The 27,594-nt window shown below is 37.0% G+C and overlaps 1 protein-coding gene across 14 annotated transcripts in view; it reads left to right on the forward strand.

The window, feature by feature from the left end:
* TENM1 (teneurin transmembrane protein 1) overlaps window positions 1-27,594 on the forward strand; it is a 926,028-nt gene that overhangs the window by 407,268 nt on the left and 491,166 nt on the right. For all 14 annotated transcript variants that reach the window (XM_064159463.1, XM_064159467.1, XM_064159461.1 and 11 more), the window contains one exon: window positions 1,510-1,614. The gene's annotated coding sequence lies outside the window, so the exon portion shown is untranslated. The remainder of the gene's footprint in view (window positions 1-1,509; window positions 1,615-27,594) is intronic.

Consider the following 27,594-nt stretch of genomic DNA (forward strand, 5'->3'; position numbering starts at 1 on the left):
GATAAATGGAATTCAGAGATGAAGATGTTCTTCAGGAAAAGATTTTAAGGTTTCTCAACAGTGACCAGACTAGAGGCTTGAACTTAGGTTTTCCATTTCTATTTTGTCCTCACTTTGACCAGAAATTATATCTTCATCCTAATAAATGCTTCTGATATTTAGAGAAACATGTCAGCAAATTCGTTCTCCAGAAAGGAAGCTGTAGTAAAAAAATAATGCCTCCCAGTCTTGTCCTGAACATCAGCCTTCAAAGTTCCCATAGTATATTGCAGCCCTCGATTAACAAATGATAACAAATAAATTCACTACCCATGCAAACTATCATTATGAAAAGAAATTCTGCAAATAGTCTTCTAGCAGTTCCAAATGCCACCTTCTGCATGGGCTTCAGATATATTTGCTGCATTAAGTAACAGCAATACACGTAATTGAACACACTTTACTGATAACTAGTTGCCTACTACAAAATGTCTATTGAATTTCAGCAGCCTAATGTGACTGAGGTCATGGTACATAAATTTGATTGTAATCCCGTATTAAACATACATATATTTGCTGCACAATAGCAGTGAAGAAAGAAAAAGTAACAGAGTCTCCTCCTCAACACAGCTTTGAGAACATGGAAAATTTCATCTTAGTTGATCAGATTAGTCACTTGTAGAAGTTAACTGCTGGTCCATTGAAATAATTGTCCTAATACTATTTACTGTCTATAAGAATCTGGCACTATAGCCCTTTGAAATACAAATTGAAATTCCCATGAAAAAAATAAATTAGAGCTATTTGGTGATGTATCTGGAATTTTTTGCACTGTATATTTGCATAAAAATTCCTCATGCAAAGATTTCTTATTCTGAGAAATAAGCAAATTGCTCATACACCGAGTTCTTTTATTGGTTATCTGGTTGCCGCTTGCCCAATACTACAACATATGACCTCTGACTCTCCAAAAAATTGCTTTTATGGTTTTATTTTATGGTGGTATTTGTGTTTAGAGCCTTTGCCAATCTCAAGAGAAATGAAATTTCTTTCTCTATCCTTTGTCTTGAAACCTGAATTGTTTAGCATTATGTCTTCGTTGCATTTGAGGCGTATTGCTATATAATGGTTGTAGTCTATCAAGTGATTGCAGGCCAGAGAGTATGCTGCAGCAGTGTAAGAATACAATACTGTGAATGTTATGCAGCAATGAGAAGACTTTTAGGTTTGGCAGAAGAAAGCTTTTTTGTATTTAAGGCTTAATCAAGTAAATTCTGATTTTATTACCAGTAATCACTGGACTTCACTAGATGAGGAGTACTGGCGCTAACATTTATGAGCAGCTATGCATAATTCACTGATGTTTTGTGCTAATAATTGTATTTAACATGATCTAATAGATTGTATACCTGTTGAAATCAGGTTATGAAAAAATATGGTAAAGGCTGCGTAAATCAGGATACATGAACTCACTTCATTTGCTACTAAAACTAAATTATTAATGGTTTAATTTCTTATTTTTTTCCACAGGATTTGAGGTTCCAATTAAAACTGTGTTTGGGCCATTGCTTTGCCTGCCAGTGCTTAATCTTCTCCGAAAGCCTCATCACTTATCTAAAACAAAAGAAGAACGAGGTAAGAAGTGAAAGTAATGAAATGCAGCATAGCACATCTGTCAAAGAAACAGAAAGTAGCTTTAAAAAAAAAATTCAGGATCAATGACATTAAAAAATTACTTGCTGAGCACTAACTGTGTTCATGTTAAGCATCTTAATTCTAAGGGATCTGTAATTACTGTTGTGTTCTTGCATACACTGAGAGTTTGGTTCTTTGTGTTTAAAAGAGTTACTGATGACAAAGCCACAGAATACAACTGAATGATAGGAATAGGAGCTCTGGAATTGCTAAATGTGCTTTTTTGTACATTGGAGTCCTTCAGAAGATTGTCTGACATCTTGATGGTGAACTTAAGAGCGTAATTAATGTCTCTGAAGTTATTTAAAATGCAGGTTTGGGTCAGTCTAGTTTTACATTCTCCATACATGCATAATGCAACGTTGGGTACTGTATTAAAAGACTTAATCCATTACAGTGCTGAGAGCTATGCTGTCTTTTTTTGTTGACAGCAGATCTTTCTAAAATACCTGGAATTGCTTTCTGCTATGTCACTTAGCATTGTGGTGATTTGGCTTTGATGGGATAAACATGTAAGGCAGACATTGTTTGAAAAATATGAGCCTCTTTTGAGTTGGAAAAGCATAGTCTGCCACTAAACCCCTCTGTAGTCACTGCTGAGGTGAGAATATTGGTGTCTTAGTTCTTATTTTTCCTGTTTACTCTTTTTTTTCTACATTCTCAGACTTCTTCCAAGAGTCAGGTTCAAACTAATATTAGCTGATGTAGATCAGGTGCAGTGACTCTTAAATGTCCTTTAACCTCAACCCTCTCATATCCTCATATAAAACCCAGCAGGCTAGAAAGCTTGTTGCCTTCTCACCTTTTCAATGTACAGTATAAGATATTTGGGTTGGGACTGTTAAGTGTGCATTGTATCTAGCATCTCTCTCAAGAATGCTCTTTGTAATTTTGCTTCTCTTGCTGCATAAAGATAGCTGGTGGTATTTGTCAGCAATAAGTAAAAGCAGGTTTATTAAGTGAGTTTTCAAAGCAGGTGTTTTGCTGTGGAAGAGTTGTACCTACAGATCCAGACTTGATAACTAACTGTTACAAACACTCCAAAAATGTTTTCTAGAATTGCTGTCAGAAACTACTTTTACAGCTGGTGATGGTTGGATATGCTATGTGATTCCTTGAGACATGACAAATAACTTCATGGTTTCTGTGTAATGTCTTAATGTAACTGTGGTTTACAGCTCAGCTGTCCCCTGTCTTACCCATCTAGGGCATCATTTCTGCTAAAAGCTGGGAACATTTCACAGATTCATAGATTGCATCAGGGTCAAAGGTACCCTCAAAGGTCATCTTGCCCAACCCCCTTGTGGTCAGCAGGGATACCTCTAGCTAGATCAGGCTGCCCAGGGCCAGTCGAAGAAACTATGCTAACTGACATTTATCTTAAGAATTCGACTGAATACTCCATTCAGATCTCAATGTATTGCCTCTGAGACTGGAAAAGTTGATAAAACAACATTTGTATAATTTAATTAAAAAAAAACAACTTCATAGCATTGCCTATGGAAGCAAGATGAGGTGCTTACATAGAATTAGGTACCAACAGGGTCCATTAAAAACAAATAAAAATTAACTACTCTAATAGGATTTGAAAAAAACACATGATTTGTCTGTAGCTCTTCAACTTTTTTCAGTGCCTTATAATTGCATTTCAAAGCTACTCTTTTGATAGATAGATATCTCAAATTGAATGCTTTAAAAATTCTCTGATTTTTTCTCATTTAAAAAGTTCAGTTTTTCACTTAAAGATTCCTGATTCTTCAAAACCCCACTACTGAGGTACATTAACAACTTAAAACAGATAAACTTAGGAATTATTAGCATCTTATAAGCATAATTGCCTCATTGTGATGAGTGTGGATGACATTAAAAAAAACCCTTTTACACTGAATTGGAACCTAAAATGAGTAATGTGCTAACTAGGTATGCAGTTTAATTGGGACCCCTACTGATACTAAAACCAGTTGGTTTTGGTACGGTTTCTAAGGAAAATAAGGCTTATATGGTTACAGTAATGTGTATGTATGAGTGGGATATCTGTGTTTCTGCATCCTTCAATAATTTTTAGGCTGTTGACTGTCAGTGGGGCTTTTTCAGACCAAAAATTGGCATTAACAGGAAGAGTTTGCAAAGAAAATTGTCTTCCCAATACTCTAAAGTAAAAACATGGGTTTGCAGGAAAAAAATGGGATTTGTAAAATGCCCTAAGGGGAAGGCCATTTTGTAAGCCTTTCCAAAAGATTATACAATAGAAAGACAGCTAATAAGTGTGCCAAGTGTGGAGAGGTGTTTCGGTCAGAACCCGCATCTTTTAAACAGTGAAAATGCACATAGGAAGTTTATGAATGCGGAGAATTGTCCTAGAGCTCTACTTAGAATATCAGATTGTCTTCTTTCCTGAGTGCTTTGAACATCTCCCTTTTCCTCACAGTACATACATCCTGTTTCTTTATAGGATACTGAAATTTGGTATCAAAACCAGTAGCTCAGTTTTGGAGCAGTACTTTCAGGTTATGGCTCTTGTGCTTAAAACCAAAACCCATTATTGTATGAGTGGTTGGCAGGCATTGTGCTTTACGGTTTGTTATATTCACAGTTTCAACTGTAAACACAGAAAAACATCTGTATTGCTTGTGGGACAGCTTTTTGTTCTTATTGAATAGTTACAAACCTTATGCTATGGATGAAAGACTTTGATTTATCTGTGTTATTAAGTGTAGTAGGTATGTGATTAGATATCACTCTCATAAAGCATCTCTTATGTTGCTATTTTGTAAGTTCCTGTTAGCTTGTACAATCAGGGAAGAGTTCTGCAATGAAGTCCTTAAGCAGATGCAGTATATGTCAACACGTGGCTCCTAGCCATTGCCACGTCTTGATAATATTACAGGCCTTCAAGTGATTTCCTGAATGATTTGTATAATGCGTCTTTGGGGTGCTCATGTTTTTCAAGATGTATTTGGATTCACAAACTATGAAAGATAGGGCATGCTTTGCAGTTTCTATTTTGGGTAGAGTACCATTTTAAATGCTTGAGGCTTCTCCTGCATGCAGTGAATGGCTTGCTCGGAGGATCTTAAACATTTGTTTCTACTCATTCTCGTATCAAAGATTCTCTGTTAATGTTGCTGTAGTGAAATAGGAGACTGACTGCTGGGAATCTCCAGGCAATCAGTGAAAGGTACTTTGCAACAATATTGTCCTTTTCACTCTCACTTTTTGTGAGAGCAATTTACAGACATTAATAATGCATGGCAATAAGGTCCTAAAGTTAGAACTCAGTGAGCATTTAGTCCTAGGAAACTTTACACTGATGTGAAAAAGGGTGACAGCTATGCTATGACAGTGGAATCTAGCCATTTCTTTGCTGGGTCCTGATTTTACTGATTGATTAGTTGTTGGTTCTTTTGTGGACATCCTGTGATATCAATAAACTTCTTTCAGAATATGCTCACTGGGTGCAGATTCACAGCTCTGGAGTCCACTTTTTGAGGTTAAGCTTTGGTACAATCAGGGCTCTAATCTGCCTTGAACTTTTTATTAACTTGATCTAAATTTTGAAAGTATCTGAATAATGAAAAGGAAACAAAGACAGTAACTCGAGTTGAAATATCGGTTCATTGACTCTTGTAAGAATAAAATCAGCATTCTAGCATCAGTATACACCTTGCCTAGGTACAAAGACTTTCTTATTTAGAATGATTGTGTTCAATGTTCAATCCAGCTTGCGCTGTTGAAAGGCTAGACCCACTGACTGTAAATGACAGATGAGGAGGAACAGCCAACTATTCAAACATCAAATAGACAAGCCTTGGCTGTCTTTGACAGGCTTTTTCTGTTGAGTTTTGTTGGGTTTTAAAAATTTCTTTCTTCCTATCCTGTAACTCCATGAACTGTTTGTTTAAATTGTATACTGTGTTCTGTATATGAATGGAAAACTTTCACTCTATATTTACTAGTCTTAGCCAAGATGACTTAATGTAAGGTAGGAACTACTGAATAATCCATTGTCAGAAAGTGCTTGGCAAATTAGGCTTATGTCATTAACTTGTCTCACTAGAATCTCATTCCAATTTTCACAGGCTAAAAATGCATTAGTGATATATTTCCTAGCAATTTCAAGATACATTTACAGAGACAGTATAAGTTACAGAGATAGCAAAATAGACAATAGTACACTTTATTCTTTTATGACACAGAAACTGCTTTTGATATCAATGGCACGATACAAAGATGACATTTTACACATTGTCTGGTACTGTAAATCACACGTATATGTATGCTACCATTTCAGTCATGATTTCCTATTCTCTTCTGGTTTCTGCTTGAAACACTTTTTTTGAAGCAGAATTGAAGCATTTCTTAGAGAAAACATGAAATATGAAGCAGTGAAAAGTCATTACTTCTTTAATTATGTACATAAAATAAAAAACTAGAAGCTGCTGTAGAATTCCAGCAATGCAATTTCTCTGTAATTCACAATAGAGACAGTTGCAATATCCCAGAGTTCTGTCCTTGGAGATTAATGTATTATGTTATTCAAATTATTTTCCAATCTTTAAAGTCCCATTTTACAAATCACTGATGTATTAACTTAGTTTAATCATCTGCCTGAGTTTAGCCTGACAAAAGAACATATGTGGTGGAGATGTATTATATTTCTTTCAACATCTTCTATAAATTGATGAATTGGTAACAGGAAAGATAAAATGAAAAATTAAAAAGAACAATGCTGACTGAAGACCAGTGATACTTACACTGTTAATATATTGTGTGTGGTTTTGCCCATAGACCATAATTTTACAGATAAAACATATTCTGGGGTAAATAAAGCTGATCACTGTTACGCTATCTGTAAATAGAATAGTATATGCTTTTGCTAGCATTAGGAGGATTGTGTCACTACATTGTGATGTATTTTTCTAGCATCAAAAAGACAACAAATGGTTAACAATGTATCTTCTGCCTGACTTGTTTCAGTTGCACTTCCACAAAAGTTGTCATATGCTGTTCTTTTTATCTTTTGACTGTTAATGCTTTCTTGCACAAGGGAGGCCTGGGACTTCATATAGTAATTCTCAGACTGTTTGAACGTTATTTGGGTTCAGCATTTTGCTGCCTTGCTTGGAGGAAATCAGCACTGAATTGTGCTTTTTAGGCTATTAGTGAACAGTAAAGCTAGAAATACCAAGGTGCTGGATGAACTCAAATCATTTTATAGGCACAAGGGTTCAATAGTGCCTCTTACTGTGGCGAAATCCTACCAGAGGCTTGCAGCAAAATGGTAGTTTCAAGATCTTTTGCTGAAACTGCCATGCATATTTGTACATGTATCTGAGCCTCATTGCATTCTAGAGATGGGGCAGTGAGACAGAGGAGCACAGCATTTCCTTGTTCCTCAACAGCATGAGATTACTAAAATACTGCTTTCCAATTTCAACTTCCCTCAATGCTACATGTAAGAGTGCTTTTCTTTTTAAAAACAGATAAGATGAAAACACAGGAAAAAAATAATCCAAGCATCTCTCTTTTGTTGCAGTAACCTCTATTTGTAACTCTTTTTCCTCCCATTCCCAGAAAAAAAATGTTAGGAGAATTTCTTGGATACTAATTGTTACCTATTCAAGTGTCTTAGTACACTAAAGATCTGCCTCCAGAGATTTAGATGAAATGGTATAAGTAGACTGATCTCATCCTAATCCCTGGTAGACATTCTTCTAAATCTTAAAATTACAGTTGTCAAAGTATTATTTATACACTTTTAACCCGAATAGCTCAGTACTTGAAAGAAAAGAGTACGTGCTGCAAGTCAGGACTTACGTAGGTGGGAAAACATGAACAGTGGTAACAATGCTGTCTTGGTGGTACCATCCTTTGTGGTACATGTTAAGCTCAGCTGAAGAAATAAAAGGTGGCAAGTAAGGAAAATAACTGTATGAAGACAAACCAAAAGCTCTTAATTATTACAGATTTGTTTTGATTTGCATCTGAAACACAGCAGGCAAAAGAGAGAAAAAATTGCCTTTGCCAGAATAAAAGTGTTATTATTCCAATGCACTGAGAGCTTATTCTTGTATTTTCTTTTCCTTCATTTTAGAAGATCTTAGATGTTATTTTCAATTAAAAAAAAAAAGTAAAAAAAAAACCACAACCAAACAATCAAAAATACCCCAAACCACCACAAAGTGAAATCCCCATCAGGATAGTAGTACTGGATATATCAACACTGTTTTAGCAGGGTGGCTTCTTACCTGTAGTTTAAGGAAGCTTAGGTCCAAGACCTCAGCAAAACCCAGATTTGTTAGGAGGTTACTTTCCCTGACTTTTTCAGAAACCTCCTTGGAGCTTATCTGTGTTATGTTGTATCCCTAGTGCCAGGAGGACTCCCACAGCTGCAGAGATATAGACTCATTGCAGTCATCCAGCTCTTAATTTCCATTGGTGGAATGTATAAAATCAGCAGTTTCTGCACGTTTCTCCAGTGGCTCTCTGTGTATTTACAGATTTGATCTGTAAGTAGGAATGCAGAATTTGAAAACTGTCTTAGTGCCATTTACCAGAGTTCAGGCAGCAGCACCCAGGTGTCAGCAGGCTGGATACTGAGCCATACCTTAGCTCAGTGCTCTGCAATCCCCGTATTAGCCTTAGGCATGGCGTATCTGCAGCTCCTGCTTGCTCAGAGCTCTTTGAGATCTGCCAGAAATCTGATGGCAGAACTGCTGGGAGCTGTCAGCAGTTAAACTGCAAAAGTGAACTTGCAGAAGAGAGGTTACTTGCCAGTTAAAGTTGTCTGAGTATCTAATATACACCTTCCCATTTTCCCTGTCTTTTCCTCTCTCAATCTCTTTAAAATACAATTACACATCCAGGAGAGAGAGACAGGAATAACTCAAAGTATTAGTGTAGAAGGGCATGTGTGTGTGTCCTGTTAAAAAGTGTGCCTCATTGGCACACTTTTTAACAGAATAAGCAACTATCCTTTTAATGGTACTAGTGGTACAGCAGGTATCTAACGAGTTTGACAACACTAACACTTCACTGAACTAGGAGCATTCAACTTCATATATAAACAACTATACCAAATAATACTGCATGGACATTTAAAAAGCCACTTGGAAATACAGAAAGAGAGATCAGGGATAAAGATTGAATTATAATTCAATGATTCTATATTTATAAATTATCTAGTATCTATAACACTTTAAAATAGCATTTATTTGCTTTAATAATTCATGAAAAATTCACAGTAGGTAGTTTATTAATAATACAGTGTCATCAGTATGGATTTTGCCTATTTCTATTCCATTGAGCCTATTGCTCTGTTTTATTGCAGCAGCAAGAAGCTCAGTTTTAAACAATAGCGAAGGGAAGCCTATTACCTTGTTTTCAAAATAAAATATGGAGATAGACGTGGATTATAAAGCTTCAGTTGGAGGTCAGGAATAGCTACAAATGTAGAATTAAGCATTCCTACCTATTGAGATGGATGCTAAAGGTCACTATGCAGAAAAATACCTCAAGTATGCATGCACTTAGATTTGAGTCACACCACTAAAATCAATGGAATTACTTTTATACTTACTGGTATAATTATCCTATTAAGACACTTACTTAAGTGTTCTGCTGATTCGGAGCCAGAATATCCAAGCACTCTGCAGAGGCAAAGCCTGTCACATCAGAAATACACCATTTCCAGTCTGTTTACCAACTTCTTTAGTGTTCCATCATTAACTTCAGCTGTTTCTTGTGTTCTCAATAGGTAAATCAGCTTTGTCCAAACAAGAGATGTGGAGGCATTGGTTTGCAAATGGTGCTTTGATAACAGTATCAGCTAGTGAAGTTGGCCTAATTATCTGTATGCACTGAAATTTTTTCTTGTTTTCAACAAATAGATTTCTCAGACTGCATCTGAAACAATTTGTTGCAGAGGAACAAATCTTGTTTAGTTCAGGGGTTGTTGTTATTGCTAAAGAGGCTAGGATTTTAGTTCTTAAAAAAAGCAGGTATGTTCATTCCCCTGAGAAGATTATAAACATGCATCAGTCTTTCTTGCTATGATGATTTTGTGTAAGCACTCTAACAAGAATAAAATTGATTAAAAAATGGAATGGTTTGATTTAGTCCATATCTCCAACTGCATGCTGTAGCTGCACAGGTGATTTTTCCATTACAACCTGTTGCTGGTGAAGCCACTTCTAGTGGCTATCACAGTATCTACTATGTGGGTGCACATGTGTACAGCCCATCTGCTCCATAACCTTTTGGAGAAACTAATTTGGAAACTTCTGTGGTGAATGTGTTTATAAGTGAGGGATGTGCACTGAATGCATGAAACAGTGTCTAGGCACAAATGGGAGACAGACTAAGAACCAAAACCAACCAACCAAAAACCCTAGACTGTTTTGATTTTGATCTTTCTTTGACTGAAAAATCTTTCTCAGGCTCTGTTTGTTAGTATTTGCTTTAAATAACAAGCAAGCCTATTCACAGCATGATCTCTTGCAGTCTTCTGCCAGTTGCTGTGTAGATTTTTGCTGATTGGATGTGATTTCCTGTTTTGGGCAGTTCTCAGGCTTCCTCTGGTACCACACTTCTAACAGCCTCAAGAGATTACCAATAGCTCACCAATAGCTCTGAGATATGTTGTTGTGGTTTTTTGATTGTTTTTTAAACAAATACATTTTATCTCTTAGAAGAATCAAGAAGGTTGTCTAAATAAAAGTGGAAAGTTTTTTGTGGAATCATGGTAAAGGATTCATTTAAACACTGGCTGCTTTTCTCCGCTACTGAACATTGCTCTCATGCAGATGTCTGGCATTTTATGTCTGACTTGAACCTCTGCTGCCTTTAATGATGAAAAGCTTTTCCTGACCTGTGTATTAACTGAATCAACATTAGTCAAAGGTATTTGTGTGTGTGTGTGTACATTTTGCTGTTCAGAAGTATGTAAACACAGTGTTTAATTAATAGAAACTGTATGCAAACTTACCATACAAAAGCAGTTGTGGTAAATCAGCCTGCATCCTCCTTAGTTCACATGCATCAAGTACAAATGATGAAAACAGCAGCATAGTTAGTCTAGAAGAGATTTCCAGAAACTCATAGCTGTGTCATACCTGTTCTGATACATCTGCACTCTGTGAATTGGAAGAGATGAGAAGGACATTTGTTATAGAATCTTTCTAGCAAAGCTATTACTGATCTTAAGGCATTTGTCTTTTTATTCCTTCTTTTAACACTTCTCAGCCAATGGACAAGGACACACTGTATTGCTATATTATTTGTGATTCATTCCTCATAAAACAATCTGTTCTTTTGGTGACACTTGTTATTAATCAAGGTTTTTTCTCTCCATTAGTCGCTCTTGGCTCAATCACTTTAGTATATATAATCACTAACTTTTTCCATTACAGTAGTGAGCAAATGCTCTTATATGTCTGTCAAAGGAATGCTGGCACATTTAGTATGATGCTTTGCAATTTCAGTGAGAACACTAATGGTTGAAATATGATTGCCTTTTGTTTTTAACCCACCTCTATTTTGAGAGAAAAAAAAAATATTACCTGTTCCCCTCAGAGAGAAAAGCAAGAAAAGGGATGGAAAGTTCCAAACTCAATTTATTTCTGTGTCATTAAAACATTCAAAAGTACAAAGGAGCATTCTTTCAGAATCAATCACGTTGTAATGTGTCTGAAGAGGCAGTAGACTTGCATATCCTAAAGAGAATGCCGAAAAGGTTAATGTATCGAGTTTGTACAAAAGTGTGTGTATTTGCAGAGTACAGCACAAAAAAATGTCACTCATACCAATGAAATGGAGGAGGGAGAGGGAGGGCATGTGTAAGTAAAACCTTTAATGACATAGTATTGTTTTCTGGGCAAAACCAGTAGAGTTTCTCCTGGTACAAATAGAAAGACAGGCAGAGACATAATTCATCATCAGTTAGGTAATGATGACTTGTTTTAATACAGGAAGGTAATTGTTGAGATAACAGTGAAAAAAATCCTGTTAAATACTCCAAAAAATGAATCATGCAAGTGATGCTTGTTCTTTAACCAATCTCTCAGGCTGCTTTAAAACCAAGACAGAAGAAAGAAAGGAAAAAAAAACCCACAAAACTATAAAAAAAAAAGTAAATATGTGGTCATACAGGTCTATTTTCAAAACTAGTCTTCTCATCATGTTTTCTCTGTATTTTTCAATTACGTTTTTTCTTTATTTTCACTGATGGTCTCACTTTACCTTTTCTGACTTCAAATATATACCTGTTTTTTTTCCCCCTGCATCCATTTTTACCTGAGTCTTACAGTTTTCATTTTATAATACAATTGAATTGTGTCTTTTCTTTATTCTTCTCCTGGCCTTCACCTTCTTTGGTAATTGTTTTGTAGAGATCTAATGAGATATCTTCTATTCCCATAACACCAAACCTTATTAGTTTTTCTCTTGAAGAAACACAACACCATTGTTGAAGATTACTGCATCTGATCCCAACAGTCAAAGCATCTTCTGGAGTCCTGATATAATTTGTCTTTATCTATTATCTCATTTAATCTATCCTGCTTACCCTTTGCATATTTTCCCCAATTAGGATTTGACCTTTTAGCTTTGCCTCTTTTCCCATACTGTTCCAAACTACTGTATTTGCTGTTGTTTACAATATTCTGCTTCTACCCTTTGGAGCATTCCTTAGAGCCATCTCTAATCCTCCTTACATTCCATTATTCAGTCTTTATCCTAACTTGTTGGATAATAATCTATTTGTGAAAGAGATCAAATTAATGGCACATTTACTGTAGTACTTTAAAACTATGTTGAGGGTCCCCTTGCTCACTAAAATTTGTATCTTATTTCTTAAAAAAATAGTACTTTTTTGCTTATAATAATGTGCTATTTTCATTCTCACATTACTCAAATGCCTTTAGCTTGGATAATGCACATCCATCTTGAAAACATAGGAAATATGTTCTAATGTCTTCTAACACGTATCTTATATTCTAGAGGTCTAAGGTCTGATCCAGCCATTAGACCCATTAGGCACCAACCTGCTTGTTGAGGATGGCAGGCACTGTGTGCATTGCTGCTGCTACTCTTCTTCTTCTACCTCATCATTTGTATGTTGTGATAGTCACGAAGAGAGCAGGTAGGGCTGCTGCATGCAGGACACATTTTCACAGGATGTTAGATTATACTGCTGCTGAGGACTTTTCTTCCCCAGGAAACACTGAATGGTCATTGCCTAACCCACAAATGATTAATTTTAAGCTGTTGCTTGGGCCACTCAATACAAGAAAGACAGACAGAGGTGACAGACTGTGCTCAAAGAAGGGAAACAAAGCTGGTAAGAGATCTAGAGCACTAGTCTTATGAGTAGCTGAGGCATCTGAGCTTGTTTAGCCTGGAGAAAAGAAGGGTGAGGGGGGAGACCTTATCGCTCTCTGCAACTTCCTGAAAGGAGGCTGTAACTTCTTCCAAGTAAGAGAAAGTTGCCTGAACTTGCACCCTGTGAGGATTATGGTGGACATTGAATAAAAATTCTTCACCAAAAGGATTCTTAAGTCTTGACAAGAGTTGCCCAGGGAAGTGGTGGAGTCCCCATCCCTCATGGGATTTAAAGGCATGTAGATGTGGTGCTGAGGGACATGGTTTAATGATGACTTGGTAGTGATAGGCTGTTGATTGGACTTGATGATCTTAAGGGTCTCTTCCAAACAAACGAGTTCTGATTCTATAATTAGTGCTGTTCATAACATTTTAAATGTGATGATTCAATACTGTGATAATTCTTAAAACAGCTACGTTAGAACTCTGAGGCTGCTTTGTTAGGGCACATTGGTTCATTGGATCCTATATCTGCTTTTTTATGTTCTTTTAAGATAAGAAAGAAAATCAAATGAAGTATTTGAGTATGCATTTAATTTTGGTGCAGCATGGATCATTATGCTGTGTAACTACCATTTAGGAAATGGCTATTATATAGAACCTGATGAGTTTTTGCCTTTGAAGGCTTACGAATACATTTTGTCCCTCTAGCAGCACGCCTGCTAGCTGTGGGGCAGCTCCCTGACCTGAGCTTGGAAATTTTGGGTGTAACCTGCACCGTCCACAAAACAGATCTAGCACCTGCCCCAAGATGCCACCTTGTTAGTAGGAGATTTGTGTTGGTTAGCAGAGTGACAGCAGCCATAATTAAATTCTGAGGGAATCTGAGGAACAAAAGTTTGCAGATAAATTACAAGACTGGACTAATTACAAGGACACTAACGTGGGTTAGGATGATACTACACTATCTGGGTATGAACAACTGCAGATGATGCAGTAGCTTCTGACTGACCTGGCTTTTAATGAAGATATTCTTAATGAAGAACAAATTTTAGCTCCTGTAGGATTTTTTTTTTTTTTATCTGGGGGGGAAGAGTGATGGATGTCAGCAAATGCAGTCAACCCTCTACTGTTAGCCCTCTGTTATCTATGCTACATATTGAGTTGGTGGCACAAAGAGCCTAGACATCAAACTGATACTTATTCAAATAATTTTATCTTTAATTTTAGATAATACATACATACATATAAATATATATATTTATATAAGTATGATATTTTATATAATCTCTTATTATATCTAGTATAAAATATAAGAGATTATACATTGTGAGAAAAATAGACCTTTTTGAGATATGTGATATCCTGCATTGTCTAATTTGTTTCTAAATAAGTTAATGAAGTTATTGAGTAATCACACCACATCCTTCACAGTTTTGTTGGCTTCCTGCATCTGAAAAAGGCAGTGATATATTAGATGATATCTCCTACAGAAGAGGTGTGGAATATTTTAATAGCCATTGTGCAATTATATTTTTAGTTACACAACTAATGGGAAATTTTTCCCCTCGTATTTATTTTTGTTTAATTTATGTCTAGTTTGGCTTATATAAGTCTGAACAATGTAGTGGTTTAATTGTTAACAGAATGCAGGATGAAAGTCAGATTTTAAAGAGTACTAGTCTAATGTTACAGACATGTAGTGTATGAATCTGGCAGGAGGAAAAAAGTACACAAGAAGGAGCTGTGGCTGCAAATTACTGCACTCTATATCTCCCTGATGGAATATCATGTTTTAACTATGATAATTGAGGAAAGATGTGTTTTCTAGATCATTGCATCTTCATTGTTACTTTTTTTCCAATCAGAGTTATTCTATAGGGTGGAGAAAGAGTCTGTCTTTAACATGATTTAAATAACAGTTATCATGCCTGAATAGGGTTGGATAGGATTTTTAAGAAAGCAACTGTAGCTCACAACTCTAGGTACTATAAAAAATTAGATGATTTAAGGTGCAGACCCTTTTCTTCTTTTCTTTTGCTGCACTGCAGTGATTGTTCATTGATTCAAGTAGCTCTTCCTTGAGAAGTTTGTTTCATCATCTGTGAGGAAGCCTTTCTGGAATTGCAGAGGATAAGTTTTATTCTTTAGAGTCCTATTTTAGTAGTTAGCTGATGTAGCTATTAAGCTACAGTGTTACACCTGAAGATCAGTCCTGTGCCATTTCAGAAATACTTGTCAAAGATGCTGCCCCTCAAAAGAACAAATTAGGTCAGTGGAGAACTACTGGAAATGAAACCAGAGGGGGAAGCTGACTGCGGGTTGGCAGAAAAGGACATAACTCTACTTGAGATGAACCAGTCTTTCTCAAGGGAATGCATTTTTTGCACACTTGTGCAGTTAGTCTTGATAAATGTTGTTGCTTAGTGTGGTGTGATGAGTACCCATTTCTTCTGCTTATTTCAGAAATCAGATTGGGCAGGATTTCTGATTAGTGAAAACAATGTGATCACAACTGGAGAAAAAAACAAAAACCACACCCCAAAAACATGAAATAGCATTTCCACATGGTAGTGTTATTAAATGATGCACAAGTATGTATATAGGGACAGGGGTATATATGCTGAAATTGCCCCAAAACATTTAGAAATAATGTCCCTTACAAACACTATAAATATACTGGTGAAACCAGACAGTGTTGTAGCTTACTGTACATGCTTTGCCATTCCACCTGGACTCACTTTTCCATTACCTTAAGAATCCACTATATTTGGCTATAGAAGTTTTCAGCCAGTTCCCAAGTATTGCTTTATGCTTTCCTTATGGTAACAGACTTCATTTTTTATTGTCTGCTCTGTGCAGAACAATTTTCTGTCCCAGTGGAAAGGTATTCTTGGGCCCAGCTTCAATTCCTGGAAATGCTACCAAATTTGTGGTAACATATACACAACAATCTGCACAGATTCCTCTTAAAACATATTTTCTTTCCCTCTTGTGAAACACATGTACATGTTTTTCTATGACTGGCATGCCACAGAAATTCAGCAGAATGAGCTGTGGCAAACTGATGCTCAAGTTTGGTGTTCTTTAGAGATCTGAATAAGACATGTTTCAGGGGTACATTCTTGCTCCACCCACGTGCTAGCACCCACTTCACTTTTGCCTGGGTTTCTTCTGAGATCCTACTAAGGAAAAAATATAAGCCATCTGAATGTGTCATTTGCATCCTTCCCAAATTCGTTGCCTTTCTTAAAATACTTAACTGAATTTAGTGCTCAGTTTAAAAATGCTACTTCAGTAATTGTTTAAAGGCCAACTGGTGAGGCACTAAACAAAAGCTGTCATGTTTGTAAAGCAAAAAGCATTTTCTGTAACAGCTTCTTGCTATTTTGTGATGCGGTGGGGGATGGGAAGGCTTTGAAACCTACTCTATGAATCATTTGCAGCATTTTGTGTTACTGAAACGTGAATATTACTTTTAAATGTGTAACTATGCTATTAGAGCCTTCTGTGATTTAGAGAGAGCTTTCAGAATACTAAAAAGTCATTATTTACTTTCTTCCAGTCTATTAGTGCAGAACAATCCCTGCACAGTCTCTGCAGTGGCAGGGTTGATTGGTTCTCTGTGGACTTGTCTTGTTAATAGGAGAAAAGAAGCTCTTCCTGGTATTTCTGCTCCTGTCTGGAATGTGACTTCTCTAGGCAGCTAATTGTATTGCATTTGAACAATCTTGCTGTGTGACAACGTAGGTGTGCTCAGACCTTTATGTTACATGAACGTTTCATCCTCATGTGTGGCAGGCCTACCAGAGTCCACAACAGCAGTTGCTAAGAGGTGTCAACTCAGTGAAACCCCAATGTTCTCAAGCTGGGGTTACCTCTAACCTTGGCCATGTTAAGCAGATTTGTCAAATCTCTTAATTTTTTCCATCTATGCTCCTTGCACATGCTCCAGGAGCTACCAAATATTTAGGTGATGGGCTTGGATCAGTTTTTGTCCTAAAAAAGAAGTGCTTAATGTACTTGTCTGATCATTAATGAGAGTTCAGAAACACCCTTACACAGAGCTTGTGTAGGGTAAGTTTTTTTTCCCTCAACATAGTTACAATAAATGTGAATCGTTTGAAGGCTTTGGTGCAGTAGCTGTAGTTCTGCCACTAGGAATGAGTGAAAAAGAGCTGCAGCAGTGGTGTTTACATGCAGTTCTTGCAATACTGCTGCCAGTGGCTATTTATTGAACTTTAAATACAAGTGTAGCTGCTGTCACTAGTATTGTCTGAAAAGGCAAGACAGAAAAAGTCAAGCAGTAAAAGATAACACGGGCTTTCATTAAGGTTTTTTTTTCTCTAAAGTCATTAAAACTATATTTTCACTTGTTTATTAAACTGAGATCCATTACAAAAACAGAATTGTAATAGCTTGACTGCAGTTTGACAACAGCAAAAGCCTCATTCGATGTCTATTTAAAATGCTACACTTATGAAATGGCAGTATTTATTTGCTTTTGGGGATGGCTTATAAATATTAACTAATCTGCAGATCATCTCTGAAATTATACAGTGAGAAGGGTTTGGAGACAGAGAACTGTTTGTGTTTTGTTTTTTTTTTTCCTCAATAATTTGAAAGAAATGGAGAATATTTCCAGGGTGCAGATTCATTTTACACCAGCTCATGTTTGCTCCCTGCCCTTAGATATCTTCAGTGTCAGTTTAGGCAAGTCTAAAGATCCATCTGTATCCTTTCCTTCACATTTACTTCACAGGTGCTTCACTGGTCATTCAAAAGAATGAGGGTATTACAGGTTTTTTGGAGGACAATTGGAAAAGTGCATATAACTGAGAAAGCAGCACAGTCAATTTTACAAGGCTTGCTCTTCATGTTGAGCATCTGAAATCTTGCCTGATACAGTGATGCCTCTCTCCTGCCCTACTAGGGAAAGAGTCCTAACAGATATGAGATGCTCATTAGGGATCTATCATGCCATTATTTTGTGTCCCACTCAGGTTAAACTTACCTGCAGAGGAAAGAAGGCTAGTTGAAGGCAGGTGGAATTTGAAAGCTGTGGGATAACTTTGACACCAAGGTCCAAATTGTGGAATGGATGAAATCCTGTAGTGACCTAACAGTACACATTTATGTGTGCTTCTTAAATCTGACAGTCAAGCAAATGAGCAGCTTTTGTAACAACATATTATGTCAATGTGCTCAAATCTTTTAATGAATGGAATAAAACATGACAGTATAATTTGAGGTTTAACTATGGAAGAGAGACATTTGAGTCTAAGTTTTGGTCTGGATGATAAATGAGGCATATTTCAATCCAATTTTTCATAGTTTGAGTGAGAGTTATGTGGTTAAAAATTATTTCAACAAACAATGTAAAATTGGTGGTGGCCATTTATAACACGAACCACTAACAATTGAATAATATCTAGTTTATTTTCTCCAGGGTATAGTATCTAGTTTATGAATGCACTTGTACTTCATAAATCATTCTCAAGAGCAAAAGGGAGAAAAATGAAAAATCCATTTTCCTTCAACCCCCTGGGTCTTTATTTAATTTTTAATGAAATAGAGAGGATACTTCATCAATGGCAGCAACAGAGCATTTTCAACAAACATCTTTGAAAAAAAAACAAACAGGAAAAAAATCTTAAACTACCATCACTAAAAATTCCTAACTCACAACAGCAAAACAAATAAGGCAATAAAGCTGCCCTGAAACACAAACCAGATATAAAATAAAGTGCATTTCTGAAGCATTTAAATATCTCACAGTTACTTAATTTAGCTATAAGCTATTCTTATATAGCACACAATGGACTAGAGATCCACATAGAATCCACATAGAATCAACCAGGTTGGAAGAGACCTCCAAGATCATCCAGTCCAACCTATCACCCAGCCCTAACCAATCAACTAGACCATGGCACTAAGTGCCTCATCCAGTCTTTTCTTGAAGACCCCCAGGGACGGTGCCTCCACCACCTCCCTGGGCAGCCCATTCCAATGGGAAATCACTCTCTCTGTGAAGAACTTCTTCCTAATATCCAGCCTATACCTACCCTGGCACAACTTGAGACTGTGTCCCCTTGTTCTATTGCTGGTTGCCTGGGAGAAGAGGCCACCCCCCACCTGGCTACAATGCCCCTTCAGATGGTCAACATCAAGCATTTGCATTATTTTTAGGTAGCATAATACTTATTTCAGAGCACAGATCTATGGATACTGTGTATTTGCTTTCTGATTCTGGCTCACATGACAATGGGAGCTCTGGCGTTGGAAGCGCTCTGCCTTGAATGTGATAGTTGTCCTTTCATTATGGTAGACATTGACTAATAAGCTGTGTGTCATAGAACAGTGTCAAGCAAAATGCAAATAACTGAATTATGCTCAATGATACAGTGCAACTTGTTAATATATGGTCAGATAGGAAAGTTTTCTGTTCATTTAAGAGTAAGCATACACTGAGGCACAAAAGCATCATGAGCTAATTTAATTTAACTTCCTGCATATCACAGGCCAGTGTACTATATGCTTGTATTCTTGTCTCTCTTTTTGTTTTATTTTTTTAAATGAAAATATTACCAAGATTATCTTCCATCTGAATCAGAATTGAAGATTCCAAGACCAAAAAAAAAATAACTGATTGGGAGAGAGTGGTCATACTTTTTGGTGTTTTATTTCAACAATTAATTTTCCTTTAAATATGTGCCTTATTTCCAGGTCACACAACCCTTGGTAGGTTATGCTTTGGTGCCAGATTTACAATTCTTTCAATTTAATTTTTCTGGGTTTTGGTTTTTTTTGTTTTGATTTTTTTATTTTTTTTAGGTGGAAACTTAAAGGCTTTGGTCAATTCTCTCTCTTTCCTTCTTAGATGTTCATAGTTTGGCATTTTTCTGTTACTAAATTATTAATTTGTATTGTTAAATGTAAATGCTAGTAGTAATTTCAGTTTGTTACCTGCCTTTCCCTGTTTTGAACAGTAGAACATGGGAGTTTGCTGTGGCATTTTTTGGCAGAAAGTAGGAAATCTTGCTGCTCACCTTTTAGCTGGAAAACTATCTGTATCATGTATTCATCACATTATTGCTTTGCTTCTATTTCCAAAATGCATAATACATCTTATTTTCACTAGGAAATCTCTGTGTCTACATAAGAAGTCTTCTGTAAAGTGGCACTCTCAGAGTAATGGAATATATTTCTAAGACATGTTTCTATTACAGGCATTATTAACTTGATTTTCAGTGCATCATTCAGATTGCAAATGTTAGTATGTTTCTAATAACTCTCAGAAATCAGGTGAGGAATCCAGACCATGTCAGTGCCTTAGACTCAGTCACCTTTATATATTATTGCATTTTAAATGTCCATTTGAAGACTATAAATTTGAGCTGGATTTACATTAACAATGAACATGCATTTCAGTCAAGATCAATACTTATCTTTAGCCCTATGATGTTGTCTTTAAATATTTCAGTAGGTACAATGCAAATTGCCTGCACTCCAATACCTAAAACAAGAAATTGCTGCTGTTTCATCGCCTGAGTAACAAATTTAATACTTACTGATATTTTACCACTGATGACACTAGTACCACTACTTGCTTTCTCCTTCCTTTTGTTGTTGCTAGAACACATTGCTGATCATTTACATCCTTCTCCTGACATTCTTCCCATGACTTGTTGCCATGTCATGATATGTCAGTGTCATGCCATAATCGTGCTGCTGATGCTGCATGTATATAGAAGCCACATATTCATTTTTTTATGTGCTTGTTAGACACAGGACAATCTATGAAAATAAAAGTAAACAACCTCAAATCTGCAATAGCATTCGAGATCTCCATACAGTATTCCAAGCTCTGTGTTCATTATGCATCCCTAGCAAAAGGGCTCTCTGCCTAGCAATCCAAAACATTCTTCACACCCATTTGCAACTGAAACTCTCCAATTGTGGGTTTTTTTTCCTCATGCACTGTAGTTGTTTGTTTACCTGCTTTAGATGGCAGTTCTGCTAAATTTTTGTTGCTTTGCATGCTCATGGCTCATTTATTGTTTTATTTGTCTTCTGTTTGCTTGCCGAATAGATTTATTACCTTTGCATGAAATAATTCTTTTGAGATAACTGCTTACTTCCATAGAGGCTTCCTCAGGTTTAAATTGTCCTGCAGGATTTGGTTTCTATTACTTATATACAAAATATTGCTAACAATCTGAATGGCTTCTTAAAAAAAAAAAAAAAAAAAAAAAAAAAAAAAAAAGAAAGAAAGAAAGAAACAGAAAGAAACAAGAATTGGAAGAAACTCGGTAAAGGGAAAAAAAAAATATTTAGATATTCTCACTTCCCTGAGTGACACTCTCTTCCCAGAGTAAAAATTCAAAATTGTAGCATTGCATGTTAATCCATGAGCTCTATCAGAATGCTGAGTGTTCGGAGAATCTCAGCTCACATATATTCCTCTAGATAAATACATGGTCAAATTTTCAAATATAATAACACACTGCACAACTGCAGGCTAGTTTGAGTCTAAGATTAGGTTATGAGCCTGCATCAAGCCTCTGCAAATAAACCTGCTGTCATCTGAAGCACATGATATCCTTAATATTAGCATTAGGAATGGTATTAGCATGGTGAAAACCAGATGAGATGTGAAGATATTCCCTAGCAACAATGCAGATATTGAGTTACATGAGCAATTGGATACCAGTCTTGTCACAGATATTACATTTCTATGTTTCACTGAGCATTAACTAATTAAAAAGCACATTTAGCCAGAGGAATTATTTTTATGAATTCACAAATATGCTTTAAGCAAATACAAAGAAAAAGCAATAAAGCTTAATTTACTTATGAGCACTCTACCCCATCTGCTCTATACCTATATATCAACATTAAAATTATCCATTACTATTATTATAGCATGCCTTTATTCAAAACATGCAACTCATTAAAAATAGAGAACTAAACCATGATGTGCTCTAGAACATGACTATGAGAAACAAATTCAAATGGTGATGAAACAATTGTTTTGTTTAATTTCCAAAGAGCATTATGCAGTGTGACAGCACTTGGATAACTTCATTCATTTATGGGTGGAATTAAAGGGATTTCTTCTCTTTACTGTATGGAGAAACTACCATGTCCATTTTTCTGGACAAGTGATCCCCCTAAATAGTGATGACAGGTTAGTTATCTTCTCCAAAAGGAAGAGTAGGAACAGATAAGACTTTTCTATCCTACATCTACCAACACATCTACAGTTGTATGATGACACCAAGTTGGGGGGCAGTGTCAGTATGCTGGAAGGAAGGAAGATGCTTCAGAGAGACCTAGACAGGCTGAGTATGATAGGCTGAGGCCTACGAAATGAGGGTCAACAATGCCAAGTACAAGGCTGGAGAGAGGGGCCTGGGAGTGCTGGTTAACATCCCACTGAACATGAGCCAGCAGTGTGCCCAGGTGACATGGAAGGACAATGACATCTTGGGTTGTATCAGGAATAGTGTGGCCAGCAGAATTAGGGGTGTAATTCTGCCCCTGTACTTGGCACTGGTGAGGCCACCCCTTGAGTAGTATGTGTAGTGCTGGGCTCCTCAGTTTAAAAAAGATACTGAGGTGTTGGAGAGGGTCCAGAGGAGGGCAACAAGGCTGAGGAAGGGACTGGAGGGGAAGTCTGAGGAGGAGAGGCTGAGGGAGCTGGGATGGTTTAACCTGGTGAAAAGGAGACTTAGGGGGATTTTATCACTGTCCACAACAACCTGAAAGGAAGTTGTAGTAAGATAGGGGTCAGGCTCTTCTCCCAGGCAACTCGTGACAAGACAAGAGGGCATGGCCTGAAACTGTGCGAGGGTGGTTTAATTGGGTGTTAGGAAGCACTTTCTCACAGAAAGATTAATTAGACACTGGAATGGACTGCCCAGGGAGATGGTGCAGTTGCCATCCTTGGACGTGGTTTAAGGAAAAATTGGATGTGGTACTCAGTGACATGATTTAGTCGATGTGATGGTGTTGGGTCATAGGCTGGACTTGATGATCTCAGAGGTCTATTCCAGACTCAATAATTCTGTGATTCTGTGTGAAATTCTACTTGAGAGTATACCTAAAATGTGTATATGTGAACCTTAAAAGCTTCACAGATCATGTAGACTACAGATGATGTAGAGAGAACAGTGTAAATAATTTCATTTTATTTGATTCTCTTTCAGTTCCTAATCTTCCAGTTTTCAGAAAAGCAGCCAAATCTAATTACTGCTTTTCTTCGTGTCCACTAAATACAAGTTTCTTTATGTTTACTTTAAAGTAAAAAATAATCATGTTGATAAGATGAGAAATTTAAAAATCTGATCTAGAAAGTTTATATTCTGAAAAGTAGTAATTCAGTAGTGAAACTAAGTGCATAGCTATGTACCCCAGAGTTCCTTTTGGAATTTTTCTCTGCCACATCATCCCACCTCACATCCTGCCAGTACTCTGTTATCTGGGATGGTTTCCTAAGTCCCAGTAGGGCCTGATAGGTATTTGGAATCTTTACCAGAAGTCAGGAAGTGAAACCCACTCTCTGAGCATGTTACCTCGAACAGGTGTTTGCTGTTGCCAGAAAGCCAAGTGCCCCATCCAGTGATGCATCCATATGCAGTGCAACATAGTGCCCTGGCACTTGTCAGGAGAGAGTCCAGCCTCTTTCCAGTTGCTGGTGATAAGCCATCCTTTCCTGAAAATGCCAGATAAATGATACCATTACTCTACACCTTCAGCCTTTGCTTTATTTGTAAACACTGGAGTAGTTATCTCTTTTGGCTTCTGTAGCCTTTTAAAATGGCACATTTGATGCATGCTGTCATCCATGGCAACATAGCCCAATTCCAATTTTCCATTGAGGCTGTAGATTCTTTAAGTTAATATGGTAAAAGATTAAAAGCCAGTACTGTGCTCGTTTATGTTCCCATTGTGCTCACTATGTACCTCTTCAGATTCTGCTTAACTTCTGTTAGTTATCACAAACATAAAAACCATCACTGTGCTCTGCCAGCTCTGACTTGAGCTCATCTACCAAGTAATTTTATTGACAGTTCCCCCACTGCAGCTGCTGACTTGCAAATATCTGATCTGTGAAGACAAAAACCCTTGCACAGAGCTCTGTCTCTCTCAGGACTCAGTTAGTAGCCTGCCTTTCACAGAAATGATTGTCTGGACTGAATTTTAAATGAGGCATTTGGAGATGCATAACTAGGAAAGCTGAACCAAATAATGTATTGCAAAGAATGTTCCTTTTTACTTTGTGGGATGGGAGGAGAGTTTATATAATCTACTTATTCTCCTCGAGTGCATTTGCTGTACAAGACACAATATTGCTGGTGGGAGATCATTTGCGACACTGAGAAACTTTGTGTTGTACATTTGAGCTGAACAGATAAATATCGAATTGCTATATGGAACTAACTCATGATACAGGTCTTCAATAAGATGTTTTTAACTCTGAATTACCTCATGAGGGCAGGACTAATTTTCATGACAATCTCCCATTGCAACTTGTATTACACAGCTGTGTAAGGATTCTTGCAGGGTGTGCAATCAGCATGTTGCTGCAGATACAAATTTCAAAACTCTGTTCAAATACAGTCCTTTGAACTGGCTCTGCACCTCTACTCAGTGTAATTTCTGTTCCCTAAACATCATAATTAATATGAGAACTGTGCACTAATTTTTTTCACAACTTTTCTGTCATAGAAAGTCATCCCTGAGTCTCTCCAAGTGTATGCTGCTACTCTACTTAGTTTTTTTTCTATTTTAGAAGAAGAATATTAACTGAAGACCTTGATAGTTTGGAAACACATTTTATTCCTTTGGCTGGAAAGTTTTGCATTATTTTTCATTTTTAAGTTCAACATAAAATATTTCTCTAAGAAACATTTTTTTTCTATGTAGAAATATTTCTTCTTTCAATTTGTCAACTACTTGAATCACAAAGTTGCAGTATTTCATGTAAGAAGAATCAAAACAATGCTGAACTATTTCCCTTCTACACATGAACTCACTGTGAATTTTTAGTCTTTCCTTACTTCACAGAGGAGAGTAAGATGTTGAGTAGTAGTGTAAAACCCCAGGGACTGGAATCACAGCTTTTGGATGTGAAGGAGTGAGAGTTTGGCAGTAGGCAGGCAACAGTGTGATATAGACAAAAATTGACAACTTCCACAAGCAGAGTTGCAGCTCACATCCATTGAAATGGGAGGATTTCACCTTTGTCTTTCATTTACTTTTTTATGGTGTTGTACACTGCAGAGCATTTGTTCAATGGAGGATGTAGTCAAAAGAATTTGTTGATGTGGTGAAGAGAGTTTGTTGGGAGAACAAGGGAAGATAGGATGCTTTGAGGGATGCTTTTTCTTTGCCCAGAGGCTCTATATTTGAAGTAACAGAACCACATGTAAAATCAAAATTATTACAAACCATAACAATGTAAACAATTTTTTTCTTCCTGCTTCCTGAGATTATCCTGTCTTTTATCCTGTTTTGATTCACTTTGGGGTTATGCATTTGGCATATATTTCAGATATTATTTTCTTTTTCATACTTTTCCTGTTTTTCTTTTGACTCATTTTTATAACCTCAAAAAATGCTTAAATGCATACGAAAAATCTGAATCCTAACAAACAGTAACACAGTACCAAAACCAGAACTTCATCCAGTGAAATGAATTGCTGGTAGAAATGGGAGGCTTTCCTAGTGTCTTATATTTCCCTCATGCACTGATCCAAGTTAACTCTTTTTAAGTGTTCCTGATTGCAGAGAAATAACAACTACCTCTTTGAAAACAAATGGAGTATCTGCTGTAAGTTTTGGAGCCTGTTATTAACAAATATTGCTGCACGTCAGGAGCTAAGTTTCTAAAACCAGCAATATATACTTCTTACCAGCTTAGTAGCACTCCTGAAACTTAGTGTGGGCAAAAATTCTATCAGTGCAAAAGAACTGCATGCTAGACAAGTACCAGAAGAAAAGCCTTTAGGGCAGAAAGATTACCCATTTACAGTAGACTATTAAAATAGTCCCCAAAAGACTCCCAGAAATGTAGAAAGACAGAATCACTTATATGAGAGAGACTCCTTGTTGTCACTAGTTCTGACTTACACTCAAGGCAGGATAGAATTGATTCTTTTTGCACAGAACTTTATATGATTGTTTTGAGAAACTTCAGGGAAAGAGGTTGCACAACTTCTTAATATTCCTGTTCAAGACTCAGGCCACCTTCTGTCGTGATAGGCCTAAGCAGGCCAAAATTAGCTTATACTTGTCCTGGCTTGCCCAGACATGTTTTTCTGCTCTCCCTCCTTCTATTTTGGGGAGAAGCAACCACAGAAAAGAGGACAAAGAGCCTGGAGCTACTGAGTCTAAGGAGTCTGGCTTGCCAAGACTTCTTTTACATCCTGTGATAAACGCAGTACACACACTTAGCTTGTGCCTGCAGTCTGCAAGGCCTATGCTTTGCCCAAATTTGGGTAAAGAAAGTCTATGGTTTCACCTAATATGGTCAAGCTTGGATAACTGCCATTCTGATTGGCTGTTCTGTGTCCAAAGGTGCATTAGTGTCAGGCACCATTATACTGTCTGTATGCCTCTCCAGGAAGCATCTACCTCCATCCTCTTTATATCCTCCCACTATGTATAGTTGGCAGGTGGCCATAAGGTCCCTTCTTTGTCTCCTTTTCCTAGGCTGAGTAAAGACAGCTTCTGTCTCTCCTCATATACCTTGTGCTTCGTCCAATCCACCATCTTTGTGGTTCTTTGTAGGACCTTATTTCAATATGTCTATGTGTTTTCATACTGGGCTGTGAAAAACGAGACACACCACTTGAAATGTGGTTTAACAAGCGCTGAATAGAAGGACATATCACTTGAAATGTGGTCTTAGAAGTGCTGAACAGAGGAAAACGATCACTCCTCTCAGGCCTCTGGCTTGGTATTTCAACTCAGGATGCAGCTGGCCCTTTTTTTGCTTCAAAGGCACCCTCAAGCCTTTTCTGCAAAGTTACTTTCTCTCCACCTGGCCCCACATCTGTACTTCTTGTGGGGCATTCTTCCATCCAAGACACAGGACTTTACATTTTAATTTGCTGATCCTAATGAGGTCCACTTTAGCCTACCTTCCATAGCTGTTGAGCTACTTTTGAATATTGGCTCTGCATAATGATCTGTTTTCCTCCAAACTGGCATTGCCTACAAAGTTACTGAGTGCACTCTTTCCAATCCTTCTGGTTATTTGGCACCTTTAAGGCTTTAAGAAATCTTAACAGTAACACTTAAAAATTAAAAGGAGCAGTATGCTTAAAAATGTGATTTAAATTCATTTTTTGTAATCTTTTAATGTGAATAGTATTAGATATTGGTAGTTGAAATATTTAAAGAGCTAGCCAAATATTATGCTTTGAGGAGCCAAGAAATAAGGCTCTGTATATATGGAAAAATTCAACCTGAAAGGAGGATTTTGTGGGATCACATGGTTATTGTCTGCTAGTTTTTAAAAAACATTCTTCCAGGTAGTGTGTTTTGAAAGGGTCTCCATTTCTTTCCAGAAGAATTGTGCTTTTCTGTATC

Source organism: Pogoniulus pusillus, chromosome 19 (genome assembly GCF_015220805.1).
Source record: "Pogoniulus pusillus isolate bPogPus1 chromosome 19, bPogPus1.pri, whole genome shotgun sequence".
NCBI classification, from domain to species: Eukaryota; Metazoa; Chordata; class Aves; order Piciformes; family Lybiidae; genus Pogoniulus; species Pogoniulus pusillus.